The sequence below is a fragment of the Balaenoptera physalus genome (genome assembly GCF_965194825.1).
Source record: "Balaenoptera physalus genome assembly, chromosome: 4".
Lineage (NCBI taxonomy): Eukaryota > Metazoa > Chordata > Mammalia > Artiodactyla > Balaenopteridae > Balaenoptera > Balaenoptera physalus.
The window spans coordinates 5,802,752-5,818,509 of NC_138891.1; positions in this window are offsets into that span (position 1 = coordinate 5,802,752).

A 15,758-nucleotide genomic window follows, 5' to 3' on the forward strand; every position below is an offset into this window, starting at 1 on the left:
GTGCTACTTGCTGCAGAAAAACATATAAATAAGTTACAATCTCTGTGTTAATTGAAACAAATAATTTCAACAAAATATATATGAACAAAGCTTGAGATTACAAGAAAGATAACTTGGTTTCCTGCTAGGCTGAGGGCACGTGGTCATACAAATTTCATAGCCATACTAGGAAATACTTTAGTTATTTTACATGGCTCTGAATGCATGACTCAGATTCAAATTCTTATTGCCATTCAGATCCTAAGAACAGGAATACAGTTTTGTTACTATATACCTTTTCCACTTATGACTTCTTTGCAGTAGCAAGTTGACTAAAGGAAAGGGAATCCACATCTGACTCTCTAGTTTGGAAGATGCATTTCTGAAAATGGGAACACCACCTGAATTAGGGCTGTGTAATATTATTATAGTCCAGTCGGAGTGGAGCTGTGTTCTCAGAACCATTTTTTCAAGTTATCTTTCATTCTCCTTAAGACTCTGTAATGTCATGCCCTGCCTCTATCACTGGTTTCTTCCACCTCCATTCATACAATTGGCGATCAGCTTCCCAGGGGGTAACAAAGCTTATGATGTCTTCATAATGTCAGACAATATCCACCTATCCCTATGCGCTGGCTGTTCTTTACCATCTGTTTCCATGACAACTGCCTTATAGGCTGTTCCATGTACCATAAAAGCAGCATTTTAATATCCAGCATTATATGGTCCCCTTATTGATTTGGGTCAGGTATACCAATATCACTTACACAGCTTTGGTCAGCCATTGTAGGTTCAAAGCAGTATAAGAGAACACAAAACAAAGAGGGGTTGCAGTGTGGTTAAGTGATATGTTGTAGAAAAGACTTGATTCTTGACCAAATGGTAGAAAGTTCTTTGACTGAATGAGGAAAAAAATTATAGTACTCAGAACATGTGAAAAAAACTACACTGTAATGAAAATAAATATATTTATATTTAAAGTATTAAAAGAACAAATAGAATTACAAGTCAGCATTGCATGGAGAGCGGGGTAAATGAGGTGTATATGTGTATTTTTGATTCTCTTTATTGTAATTGATTTACAATATTATGTTTTAAGTGTACAACACAGTAATTTGATATTTTGCATAGATTATACTCCATACGAAGTTATTATAAAATGTTGACTATATTCCCTATGTTGTGCATTACGTCCTTGTAACTTATTTATTTTTTACAACGTAGTTTATGTCTCTTAATCCTTATTACCTATTTTACACCTCCCTTAACCCCTCTCCCCTCTGGTGACCACTAGTTTGTTCTTTGTATCTATGACTCTCTTTCTCTTTTGTTACGTTTTTTCATTTGTTTTGCTTTTTAGATTCCACATATAAGTGAAATCATTAGTATTTGTCTTTCTCTGTCTGACTTATCTCACTTAGCATAATGCCCTCCAGGTCTATCCCTATTGTTGGAAATGGCAAAATTATATTCTTTTTTATGGCTAAGTAATATTCCATTGTGTGTGCATGTATGTGTGTGTGTGTATATATATATCCCACATCTTCTTTATTCATTCATTTCTTTCTTATGGCTGAATAATATTCCATTGTGTGTGTATGTGTGACATAATTGTTTATTCATCATCCAATGATGAATACTTAGGTAGTTCCTATATCTGGGCTGTTGTAAATAATGTTACTATGAACATTGGGGTGCATATATCTTCTTGAATGAGTGTTTCCTTTTTCTTTGGATAGCTAACCAGAAGTGGAGTTGCTGGATCATATGATAGTACTATTTTTAATTTTTTGAGGAATTACAGCAGTGGCTGAACCAATTTACATTCCCACTAAGTGTACTAAGGTTCCCTTTTCTCCACATCCTCACCAACACTTGTTATTTCTTGTCTTTTTGACAGTAACCCTTCTGAGAGGTGTTAGATGATGTCTCATTGTGGATTTGATTTGCATTTTCCTGATGATTAGCAATGTTGAGCATCTTTTCAAGTGCCTGTTGAACATCTGTATGTCTTATTTGGAAAAAAACGTCTATTCAGGTCCTCTGCCCATATTGTAATTAGGTTTAATTTTTTGATTTTAAGTTGTATGAGTCCTTTAGATATTTTGCATATTAACCTTTATGGAAAACATTGTTTGCAAGTATCTTCTATTCAGTAGGTTGCCTTTTTATTTTGTTGATGGTTTCCTTCTCTGTGCAAAAGCTTTGAAGTTTGATTAGGTTCCATTTGTTTATTTTTTCTTTTGTTTACCTTGCCTGAGGAGATGAATCCAAAACAATATTGATAAGGCCAATATCCAAGAGCATACAGCTTATGTTTTCTTGTAGGATTTTTATGATTTCAGGTCTAACATTTAGATCTTTAATCAATTTTGAGTTTGTTTTTGTACATGGTGTGAGAAAATATTCTAGTTTCATGCTTTTACATGTAGCTGTCCAATTTTTCTAACATCACTCATTGCAGAGACTGTCTTTTCCCCATGGTATACTCTTGCCTCCTTTGTCATAAATTAATTGACCATATATGCCTGGGTTTATTTCTGGGCTTTCTATTCTGTTCCATTCATATATGTGTCGGTTTTTGTGCCAGTATGTGTCTGTTTTGATGACTATAGCTTTGTAGTATAGTCTCAAGTCAGGGATCGTGAAACCTCCAGCTTTGTTCTTCTTCCTCAAGACAGCTGTAGCTATAACAGTTCTTTTGTGATTCCATACAAATTTTAGGATTATTTGTTCTAATTCTGTGAAAAATGTTATTGGTATTTTGATAGGGATTGCATTAAATCTGTAGATTGCTTTGGATAGCATGGACATTTTAACAATATTAATTCTTCCAATCCATGAACATGGATATCTTTACATTTATTTGTATCAGTTTCGATTTTCTTCATTAATGTCATAGTTTCCAGAGTGCATGTCTTTCACCTCCTTGGTTAAATTTATTCCTAGGTATTTTATTCCTTTGATTCAATTATAAATGGAATCATTTACTTGATTTCTATTTCTGATAGTTCATTATTTGTGTATAGAAATGCAACAGATTTCTGTATATTGATCTTATATCCTGCAACTTTACTGAATTCATTTATTAGTTATAATATTTTTTGTGGAGTCTTAGGGTTTTCTATATATAGTGTTATGTCATCTGCAAACAGTGACAGTTTTACTTCTTCCCTTCCAATTTGGATGACTTTTATTTATTTTCCTTGTCTGATTGCTGTGTCTAGGACTTCCAATACTATGTTAAATAGAAGTGGTGAGTGGATATCCGTGTCTTATTCTCCATCTTAGAGGAAAATTTTCAGCTTTTCACCATTGAGTATGATATTACCTGTAGGTTTTTCATAAATGGCCTTTATTATGTTGAGGTATGTTCCCCCTATACCAACTTCCTTGAGAGTTTTTGTCATGAATAGATGTTGAATTTTACCAAATGCTTCTTCTGCATCTATTGAGATCATCATGTGATTTTTATGTTTATTTTATTTGGATTCAGGAATAAGAGGATTGACAACTCACCATGCACCAAGTCACAGCATGGGTGCTCATTTTTTACTCTTCACCAAATTCTGCAGTGGATTCTTTATTTCTAAAGTAGCAATACTAATAATCAAAGAGATTACAAAGCTCACCGAAATTTATGTTCTTAGCAGGTAAAAAAAAAAAAAAAAAAAAAATTAAGATTCACATTCGGGTCTGTCCACTCCCCAAGGACATGCTCTCTCCTGTAGCCTGCAATGCTTCCCAGTTGTTAGGATTGTGAAATAAAATTATTATGGGCACAATTTAGGTGAGCTTGACACATCATGAGTGCTTAACAAGTGCTAAATGTCACATGTTGTTGTTTTTATATTGTGTTATCATACAATTAGGGTTTTCTAGTGGAAGAGAAGGAACAACGAAGAGTCAGCAGGATCACCTTCACTAGTTGGTGTGTATATCCAGTGTTTCTCACAGCATATAAAGTACTTAGAGCAGTACATTTCAAAATTTAAAGGGCATAAGAATCACCTGGGGATTTTCTAAAAATAAAGATTCTGATTTGGTAGGTCTAGGGAGGGTCCCAAGATACTGCATTTCTAACAAAGCTCAGGGATGATGCTGATGCACATGGATCACACTTGGAGTAGCGAAAGCCTAAACACCTATGTAAAAGTCACCTCGTGCATTTATTTAAAATGCAATTACTGTGCCATAGTTACTGAATTAGAATTCTTGAGTGTGAAACTCGAGAATTTGAATTGTCTACACAACCTTAGGTTCTTTTTCACACTAAAATTTAAGAACTATTTGTGTAGTCAAAGGCTCAATGGTTTCTGTTATACTGTACTATTGTGAGAGAACAGAAATGTTAACTTTTGTCGTCATATGCTGATAAGTTTCATATTTTAATTTATTGGAAGATTGACCAGACTTATCTTGTGATTATTTTATACTGTGATTTCAGGAATCAAAAATCTACTTATTAGTGGCTAGTTTGGGGTACTTTAGTGTCCTCTGATTCATTCTGTTTCTGCTCAGTGTTAAGAGTGAGGATCCTAAAAGGGAGCCCTCCTGCACTGTTGGTGGGAATGTAAATTGGTGCAAGACTATGGAAAACAGTGTGGCGGTTCCTCTGAAAACTAAAAATAGAGCTACCATATGATCCAGGAATCCTGCTCCTGGGCATATATCTGGAGAAAACTATAATTCAAAAAGATACATGCACCCCTATGTTCATTGCAGCACTATTTACAATAGCCAAGACATGGAAACAACCTAAATGTCCATCAACAGATGAATGGATAAAGAAGATGGGGTATATACATACAAAGGAATACTACTCAACCATAAAAGTAACAAAATAATGCCATTTGCAGCAACATGGATGAACCTAAAGATTATCATATTAAGTGAAGTAAGTCAGAAAGAGAAAGACAAATACCATATGATATCACTTATATGTGGAATCTGAAATATGACACAAATGAACTTATCTATGAAACAGACCTACAGACATAGAGAACAGACATGTGGTTGCCAAGGGAGGGTTGGGAGATGGATGGAATGGGAGTTTGGTATTAGCAGATGCAAACTATTATATATAGAATGAATAAATAACAAGGTCCTACTCTATAGCACAGGGAATTATACTCAGTATCCTGTGATAAACCATAATGGAAAAGAATATAAAGAAGAATGTATATATATAACTGAATCACTCTGCTGTACAGCAGAATTAACAGAACATTGTAAATCAACTATACTTCAATTTAAAAAAAGAGTGAGTCTCCTGCTCCTTCTTATTTTATGCTCTTCCTTCATGATGATAATTCCATAAAGAGATGAATCTAAATGGAGTTATTCCAGCTTTCTTTCCTGAGGTGAGCCTTCTCCCTTGAGTTTATGGTGTATGTACTTGTGAGTATCATATCTTGGGATTAGGCTGAAGAAGTAGCCACCCTGTTCAGTGTCACAAAGAAAACACAAGCCAGAGAGGGGAGGAGAGACATAAAAATCAGAGGCCCTCAAACAGAGGTCACAGAAAGGACAGAATACAGAAGGATGTTCATGAGTATTAAGAGGTTAGTTTTGTGTTTCAAAGTAGAGTTCATGAAGAAGCTGTCTTAAACAGTAATTTGACAAATTTTAATTCAGCTAATACTTACTGACTGAGAACTTGCATGTGTCATGTGCTAGACGGCAGAGGAAGACAGATAAAAGGATACAACCCTTTTCCTTGTGGCAATTTCAATTTAGCAGGAGAGGATGGTGTGACCTAATAGAGGAAAATTAAATATGTATTCCTGGTGAGAAGAAAGTGAATGAGTCATTTTCTTCCAGGTATTTTCCACACCTTTCCAGGTCATTTAAAAAAATTCAATGAGGAAAACTTATATCCACAAAAGTTTTGAATAATATATAATGACTGAAAACAATCCAGATACCCATGAACAGGTAAATGAATAAGCAAACTGTGACACAGTGGACCACTCCTCAGTAATAAAAAGAATGAACAAATGATATGTGTAAAACATGGATGAATCTCAAAAACACTATGTTAGAGAATGAAGCCATATATAAAACATTGCATATTGTATGACTCACTCTACGTAAAGTTCAAGAGAAGGTAAGACTAATCTATGGTGTTAGAAATTAGAACACTGATCATTTATGTTGATGGAGGTTGGCTGGAAAGAGCATGTAGGAACTCTCTGGAGTGATGAAAAAGCCTTCGTTTTGATAAAGGTGGTAGTTACCAGAGTATATACATTTACTAAAATTCATTTAAGATTTGTACATTTCACTACATATAAATTTTATCCTTCCCAAATGAAAAACGTGTGGTTATGTTTGTTAGGGATTGGCAAGTCTGCTTTTGAATTTGAATTTATCGGCAGATTTTCTTGAACCTATTTTTTTTTAAATAATAGAAAACAGATCAGGGACCTATTCCCCTCCTTACTATGTTACAAGCCACATCTTTAGTTCTTTCATTGTAATTTCTTCCTCACAGAGTTATTTAAATAATTACATGATATAATGTCTATAAAGCACCTAATGCAGTATGTACTTAATAATGATTAGCTACTATTACCATTGCAATAGGGATTTATATATAATGTTCATAAAGAAAGGAAGAGGCAGGTAGAGTTTACCTTGCAGAAGATCAAACGACTGATGTATGGAGATGGTAAGGCAGCCATTATACAAGGGGTGGGAGTTAAGTTGTTAATTTGTGAGCAATTGAAAGGTCAAGACAGGGAATTTTCATTTGATCTGAGAAGCAGTTGAAACTATTATTTCACAGAAGTAGATTAAGGCAATAGTGCATATAAAGTACGGTTCTGATTGTGTAAGAAAATTTTAATATTATCCTGACTGGGTAAGACCTTGTGCGTTATAGATAGCAGGATGATTGATCAAAGAAAGACCTATGAGGAAAGAAGATGTGTAGAAAACTATTTGAAATTAAAAGCTTTTCTCTTTTACTGTGGGTCTGAAAAAGAAGCTACCCTTCTATGAAATGTATCAATAGTATGTGAGAAGCAGCAGCAGGTGATAGTAAAAAAAAGACATGAAAAACCCAAAAGGAGGGAGAACGCCAAGTTTGTTATCATGAGAAAATTTTGTCCACAGTGGAAATGTTTAGGTGGAATAACAGTTTGGATTTAGAATATTTTTATTCATATGTTATCAAAATGCTTCCATAGTATGACTTCTTCCTGGAATACTCCATCTCAGGGAATCTCAATGGAAAGGACATAGAATTCGGAGTCAGACATTCCTGGGGGTGAAGTCAAGCTTGAATAATTGCTTAATCTCTTTGAACCTCAATTTCCTCATGGGACAAAATGGGGTAATAATAACATCCTCATGAGATTTGTTTTGAGGACTAAACGAGATGATGTACTTGAAGTGCCAGAATAGGCGTCTTCTACATATTCATAGTATCCTGTCAAATAATGATAATTTCAGAATCAATAACATTGAGAATGCAAATGTCCTTTTAGTTTCACCATGTCCATTATTCCTAGCATGTAAATTGAACATTTAATTCTTCTCTCCTTCAATGGAATGATGGCATTTCCTCTTTTCAATTCTATTGTATATCTCATCACCCCTCAACTTACTGTAAAAAAAAAAAATGTGCTGAGTTAAAGGACAGTGGGAGTGCATGTTAAGGTAGGATTCACTGTAATTTGTTAAAAGATCCGTGAAATGCAATCAGTGACCATCTAGTAATTCTTGTTTTGTTTCATTTTTTTATGAGAGAGCTGGGTCTATAATGGAGTATTTTCCTTTCTCAGACTCTGCCTGAAAATTTGCTCTGTTAACATATCATGCTGTGAAGTTGCAATTTTTGCTTTAAAAATCCCTTTTTCTTTAAATGAAAATCAGCCAAGCCATGTAAAAGGTACACTTTCCTTGAAGAGAAAGAAAAAATCTCTTGGATTTATTTGCTTTTAGCTTAAAAACAAAATTCCATCCTATTAAAATATCTTGATGTGTTATGAATGTAGTAGTCCTCGAATTTTTATCTGAAGCAAATGTCTGAGTTTGCTAATCTCTTCACTGTTTTCTAAAGGTTGTCTACTTTTCTGCTGAAATAATAAATGGGTAAATATCATATGTTAGATGCTTGCATCTTTAATATGCCAGCACCTTCTGTCCGAGAGGCATATTGTGCCAGATGGAATGTTTCATAAACACTACAACAAACAAATTACATTAGATACCCTGGCTCGCACAGTGACACACAGCACCTTGATATAACTCAATTTTGTCTTTGCCTACTCTCAACCATTGCATTTTAAATCAGCACTGGGATAGTACAAACTATCATGTCTGAATAGAATGATAAATCTGCCCACTATGTTTATAAAGCATTCAGCCTCTATTAATTTCTTCATAGCAATATTTATGCTAATAGTCAAACCTTAGAATGACAAAGTAAGATTATTTTTCCCACAAAATTATTTTTAAAAAGGCAGTATCTCTTTCTATGGGTATTCTAAGCATTATGAAAGGAAACAATTGAAAGAAATTTGAATCATTGTTTCAGTATTTACAGCTGAGCAAATGAATTAATGTAGACATTTTTAAAATGGATTTTTTAAAGAAATTATTAAGTTGAAGGTTGAAGAAAAGATAAATAATTCCTATCACAAACTATTACAACTCTTTGGTACTTAAAGAAGGAATATGTTTATTTTCAATATGTAAATAGAAGAGTGACAGAACACATAGGAGAAAATAGCAATTAGGTAGATAGATGATACATAGGAAGATAGATTGATATAGATAAAAGGATAGGTAATGGATGGATGGATGGATGGATGGATGGATGGATGGATGGATGGATAGACAGATGGGTGGATAGGTGGATAAATAGTTGGAGCTCAACTAATACTAGGAAGTCAAGAACAATATTTATTTCTCCAGTCTGAATAATAAAATACGTTCTTGAATAGTCTAAGTGCTTAAATTAAACAAGCACATCTAGTTCAAGAGTTTTATTATAGATGCTGTTTCAGAGATGAATTAACATCACAAGTTGCCGGCATTAGAATAAAATACTTTAAAAAATGATCTGTGTACTACAAAGATGGATTTGAACATCCCCCTTTTTTCACAAAGACCTTCTTGTCCACAGTTGCCTGCCCTCTTAACTTCCGGGGGCTTGTCTGGAGGCCTGTCTCTGAACCCCAAGGATTCACAGCATGCCCCCCACCGCCACTATGAGGAGATTTCTATGTGAATATGTTTCCATTCCTAAGACAAGGTGATAATTATTTTCTTCATGATGTGGCTTGCCTTTACAATCTAGTTTATTGTGCAATTTAGTAGAAACCAAGGAAAGCTTAGGAAATGCCTCGTGAATTCATGGATTAAAATCATTGTCTTAATTGGAAGCTCCTTAATCTCATGAAGGAAACAATGAAACTTGTAGCTGCATGGCAAAGTAAAGAAACTGACAGCTTTTTTTTCAATTAGTGCCCTAAAATACAATTTCAATAGGCTAGCGATGGCGAGTTATTTAAAACATAAAAGCACCAGTAAACTATGTAAATCAGGAATTGCATAAATCATAATAAAATTCCTAAAATTCTCTCCCTCTTAAAAAAATAATTTTTCACTAAGCATACAGTTTGAAATGTGTGATCAAAGAGAATATATTATGCAAATGAATCCAGCCAATGATTTAGCAAAATATCTTTTTTTAAAAAACACCTTTGATAAATCATGACTGTTCTCTGTGCTGAATCAGTTAGCTATTTGAGAAAGAAAATATATATGATTAATTTAAACTTTAGTTATCGTAGTTTAACATGACCACCATTTAGAACAAAACAGTTATCCAATTTGATTGATAATGGATTCCTTTTTTAATGTTTTCTATTATAAAATTTACCATAAAAAATTTTGAGAAATTACTGAAACATAAAAGAAAAACACTCATAACCTTAATAGCCTAACATACATTTTCTATTTTTTCAATCTTATTTACTATTCAGCTTTTTTTTTTGGAACATACTGTTTATACACAGATGCTTTTCTTATTTTCTGTTATAAAGTCAGCATTTTGAGCTTATTAGTCTTTGTAATACCCAATTTTAATGGTTGAAAAATATTCCATTCTGTGGTTTTAAACCATTCCTTTATTATTGGACCTGGGCACTTTCTTATCTGTATATTTTGTTGTAATTTGAATAGAATTACCACTTTAATAATGGTTACAAGAAGTGGAATTACTAGTTTGAAGCAAAATAACTTGAGATTTTTCTTACTTTTTTGGTTTTGCCTAATTCTTGCTAGACCTTGAATAAGAGATATTTAATAAACTTTTAAAAAAATTTTTATTTTTTATTGGAGAAAAACTGCTTTACAATGTTGTGTTAGTTTCTGCTGTACAATGAAGTGAATCAGCTATATGTATACATATATCCCCTCCTTCTTGGACCTCCCTTCCCCCCCCATCCCACCCATCTAGGTTGTCACAGAGCACTGAGCTGAGCTCCCTGTGCTATACAGCATGTTCGCACTAGCTATCTATTTTACACATTTTAAAAATGCATAAATGGAACAATATTATTGTTAAGGTGTTCTTTCTAAAAGTCTTCCCCCAAAAGCTTATGAAAACTCTGGAGTCACAGGAAACTGAATTGGACCCTTCCACTTACTCATGACCCATGGCAAACTGCTTACATTTTCTTGGCCTAGGTTTTATCAACTGTACAGATACACTGATCTAAGTGTATTAGATCTACCTTTTGAGAGTTTTGTTTGAATATTAAACAATAAATTGCTGGGAATTCCCTTGCGGTCCAGTGGTTAGGACTCTGAGCTTCCACTGCAAGGGGCACAGGTTCGATTCCTGGTCGGGGAACTAAGATCCTGCATCCAAAGGCCACTTGGTGTGGCCAAAAAAAAAAAAAAAAAAGAAAAAAAAAATTTCATGGAAAGTACTTAGTACAGTAAAGTCTGGATAGTATTAGCAATTCCTTAAAAGTTGATGTTGATATTGATAATCTCTACTCAGTTCTTCAATAAATAAATTCATTAAATTGCATGTTTAAAAATATTTATCCAAAAACACATGATCAATAAGTCAATATAAATCAGCTAAAATGTGCTGACTGAAAGGTCTCAGATGGGCTGGGCTTTTGTTCCCCGAGGAATTGGCCAGTGTTTTGGACATCATAAAAACTCTCTGGATCAGATATCTGTATGATTGATTGAATTGGCCAGGTAGTCAATCTGAATTGGCTCTTGAGACAGTATTTATCAAACAGACGTGTCTCTGAGTGACAAGTATGGCTGTAGGCATTCACATCTCACACTCCCACAATGACATGAGGATGTAATGTGCTCTTCTCAAGCTTTAATTTGGCAAGGAATCCCTGCCTCTGAAAGCAAGGATGTGACAGCTGTCTGAGGAGGCACACCATGTATGGGAGAAATTATACAACTGCAAAGACAGGGCTTTGCTCTGTCATTACCATCATCATTTAATATTTATCAGAGTGTCCACAATGTGTGTTGTACTTTACAGGCTGCAGGCATCACTGTACCTCAGAAGAGAGAAGGAGATGAAAGTCAGCACATGCCAAAGAGGAAACAAACACCCCGCTCCATCAAATGTTCATGTGATATTTAGAAAGATGCTACTTACTTCTGAGTCTTGAGATGGTACACCCTGGTGGGAAACTTCCTATCCTGCAATCACAGGTCTTCAAAAGGAGAAGAAACAAAGGTAAGATTGAGAATATTTTTTTAAACAATGATCCTGCTATCAAGGTAAGGTTGAAGGCTATTTTGACGGTATGCTCTCTTTCTCTCTTTTTCCCTAGGGGAGAAGTGAAGAAGGTAGATGCAAAGCCTTATATTTCAAGCGCCACCTTTAAGATGTTAAATTGCTCCTAGAGCTCATTCATTTCTGGGAGGTGACAGCAGAGTAATAGCAAACAATCCGTACTGAAGCAAAGATTTCTATTTGGATGTGAGTCAATACTATAAGCAATTCTAATTTGATTTTATACTTCTACTCTAACAAGTTATTAATGTTTTTGATTGTAAAACTAATAGGAGAAATTATATAAAATATAAAATGTATAAAGAATATAATAAAAGTCAATTTCTTAAATTAACCACATTTAACATTTTGGGTGCTACATTTCCATTCTGTCATTTTTCCATTTAGGAAAGATTTTCCTTATGAAACTTTTAATTTTCTTTCTGTCATTAGAATGTAAGTACTTTCTCATTAAATATTCTAACAAATGATTTCTATTATTCTTTAAAATAGGTAATTAATAAAAATTCTTTATGATAGGTAACTAGAAAATATATTCCTGGCACAAAAAGGTATGCCCATTTTAAATTTTGATGGATACCAACTAATTCATTTTTTTTTTACAGTTATTACATATATTGGCTATATTTCCCCTGTTGTACAACATCCTTGAACTTATCTTACACCCAATAGTTTGTACCTCCAACTCCCCACCCCTATATTGCCCCTCCCCCTAACCCCACTGGTAACCACTAGTTTGTTCTCTATATCTGTAAGTCTACTTCTTTTTTGTTATTTTCACTAGTTTGTTGTATTTTTTAGATTCCACATATAAGTGATATTATACAGTATTTGTCTTTCTATGTCTGACTTGTTTCACTTAGCATAATGCCCTGCAGTCCACCCATATTGCTGCAAATGGCATTGTTTCATTTTTTATGGCTGAGTAGTATTCCATTGTATATGCGTACCACAACTTCTTCATCCGTTCATTGGTTGATGGACAGCTGGGTTGCTTCCATGTCTTGGCTATCATAACTAATGCTGCTATGAATATTGGAGTGCATGTGCCTTTTTGAATTAGGGTTTTTTTTCAGATAATGCCAAGGAGTGGAATTGCTAGGTCATATGGTAGTTCTATTTTTAGCTTTTTGAGGAACATCCATACTGTTTTCCACAGTGGCTGTACCAATTTACATTTCCACCAACAGTGTACAAGTGTTCCCTTTTCTCCACATCCTTGCCAACGTTTGTTACTTGTAGGCATTTTGATGATAGCCATTCTCACAGATGTGAGGTGATATCTTATTGTGCTTTTGATTTGCATTTCCCTGATGATTAGCAATGTTGAGCATTTTTGCATGTGCCTGTGGGCCATCTGCATTTCCTTTTTGGAAAAATATCTATTCAGTTCCACTACCCATTTTTTAAATTGGGTTGTTTGATGTTGAATTGTATGAGCTGTTGGATATTGGATATTAATCCCTTATCACTCATATCATTTGCAAACATTTTCTCCCATTCTGTAAGTTGTCTTTTTGTTCTGTTTTGCTGTGCAAAATGTTTTAAGTTTAATTTGGTGCCATTTATTTATTTTTGCTTTTATTTCCTTTACTTCAGTAGATGGATCCAAAAAGATATTGCTGTGATTTATGTCAAAGAATGTTTTCCTCTAGAAGTTTTATAGTATCCAATCTTACATTTAGGTCTTTAATCCATTTTGAGTTTATTTTTGTATATGGTGTTAGAAAATGTTCTAATTTCATTATTTTATATGTAGCTTTCCAGTTTTCTCAGTACCACTTATTGAAGAGAGTATCTTATCTCCATTGTATAGTCTTGCCTCCTTTGTCATAGATTAATTGACCATAGGTGGGTAGGTTTATTTCTGGGCTTTCTATCCTGTTTCATTGATCTACATGTCTGTTTTTGTGGCAGTACCATACTGTTTTGATTACTGTAGCTTTGTAGTATAGTCTGAAGTCAGGGAGCATGATTCCTCCAGCTCTGTTCTTCTTTCTCAAGATTGTTTTGGCTATTTGGAGTCCTTTGTGTTTCCATACAAATTTTGTTCTAGTTCTGTGATCAATGCCATTGATATTTTGATAGGGATTGCTTTGAATCTGTAGATTGTCTTGGGTAGTATGGTCATTTTAACAATATTGATTCTTCCAATCCAAGAACATGGTATATCTCTCCATCTTTTTGTGCCATCTTCAATTTCTTTCATCAGTGGCTTATAGTTTTTGGAGTACAGGTCTTTTGCCTCCTTAGGTAGGTTTATTCCTAGGTATTTTATTCTTTTTTGATGTAATGGTAAATGGGATGGTTTCCCTAATTTCTCTTTCTGATCTTTCATTGTTAATGTATAGAAATGCAACAGATTTTTGTGTATTAATTTTGTATCCTGCAACTTTACTGAATTCATTGATGAGCTCTAGTAGTTTTCTGGTGGCGTCTTAAGGATATTCTGTGTATAGTATCATGTGATCTGCAAACAGTGACAGTTTAACTTTTTCTTTTCCAGTTTGGATTCCTTTTATTTCTTTTGCTCCTCTGTGTTGTGGCTAGGACTTCCAATACTATGTTGAATAAAAGTGGCGAGAGTGGACATCCTTGTCTTGTTCCTGATCTTAGAGGAAGTTCTTTCAGGTTTTCACTGTTGAGCTTGATGTTAGGTGTGGGTTTATCATACATGGCCTTTATTATGTTGAGGTATGTTCCCTCTGTGCCCACTTTCTGGAGAATTTTTTTCCTAAACAGATGTTGAACTTTATCAAATCTTTTTCTGCATCTATTGAGATGATCACATGATTTTTGTTCTTCAATTTCTTAATATAGTGTATCACATTCATAGATGTGCAGATATTGAAAAAAATCCTTGCATTCCTGAGATGAATCCCTTTGATCATAGTGTATGATCCTTTTAATGTATTGTTGGATTCGTTTTGCTAGTATTTTGTTGAGGATATTTTCATCTATGTTTATCAGTGATACTGGCCTGTAATTTTCTTTTCTTGTGGTATCTTTTTCTGGTTTTGCTATCAGGGTGGTGGTGCCCTCATAGAATGAGTTCAGAAGTGTTTCTTCTGCAATTTCTGGTAATAGTTTCAGAAGAATAGGTGTTAACTGTTCTCTAAATGTTTGGTAGAATTCACCTTTGAAGTCATCTGGTCCTGGACTTTTATTTGTTGGGAGTTTTTAAATTACTGATTCAATTTCATTACTGGTGATATTTTCCATTTATTCCTGGTTCAGTCTTGGGAGATTGTACCTTTCTAAAAATTTGTCCATTTCTTCTAGGTTGTCCATTTTATTGGCATATAGTTGTTCATAGTAGTCTCTTATGATCCTTTGCATTTCTGTGGTGTCAGTTGTTACTTCTCCTTTTTTGGATAACAGCTAATTCTTAAAATACACACACACACACACACACAAAATATTTATTTCCACACGTAATATATGAGAGTTTCCATCTGTTCATGCCCTTGCCAAGCCTGGATACTGGTTAAAGTTTGACATTGTATTGTTGTTATGATTTGCAATTCCCTGATAAAAATTGGTTAGTTTAAGAATTCTTTCATATGTTTACTGGCCATTTTAGATTTTTATTATGTGAATATACCCTTTATTTCACCATTTAAAATTTGCTTTTTTTTTTTTTTTTTTTTTGACTTATGCTAGCTCTTTATACTTTCTGGTGTCAAAGCAAAAATTGCACAGAGAAACTAAACACACAAGAAAGACTGTATTCAAGACTATTGAAACAGGATAGAGAGGCCACAGATCAGTAGGAACTCAACTCTGCTGAATCAAAGTGCAAGGAAGTTTTAAGTCCTGGGGTGAGAGGGAGAACAGAAGCCATCTGTTTGCTAATTAGCTTTACCCAAAGGAAAGGTAAATTTTCTCATATATTCATGACAGGGGGTAGTTTTACAACTTGGAGGAAAGTTCTCACCTTTCCACAGAAATTAGGAGATTGGGGTGTTATCTCCCTTAAAGA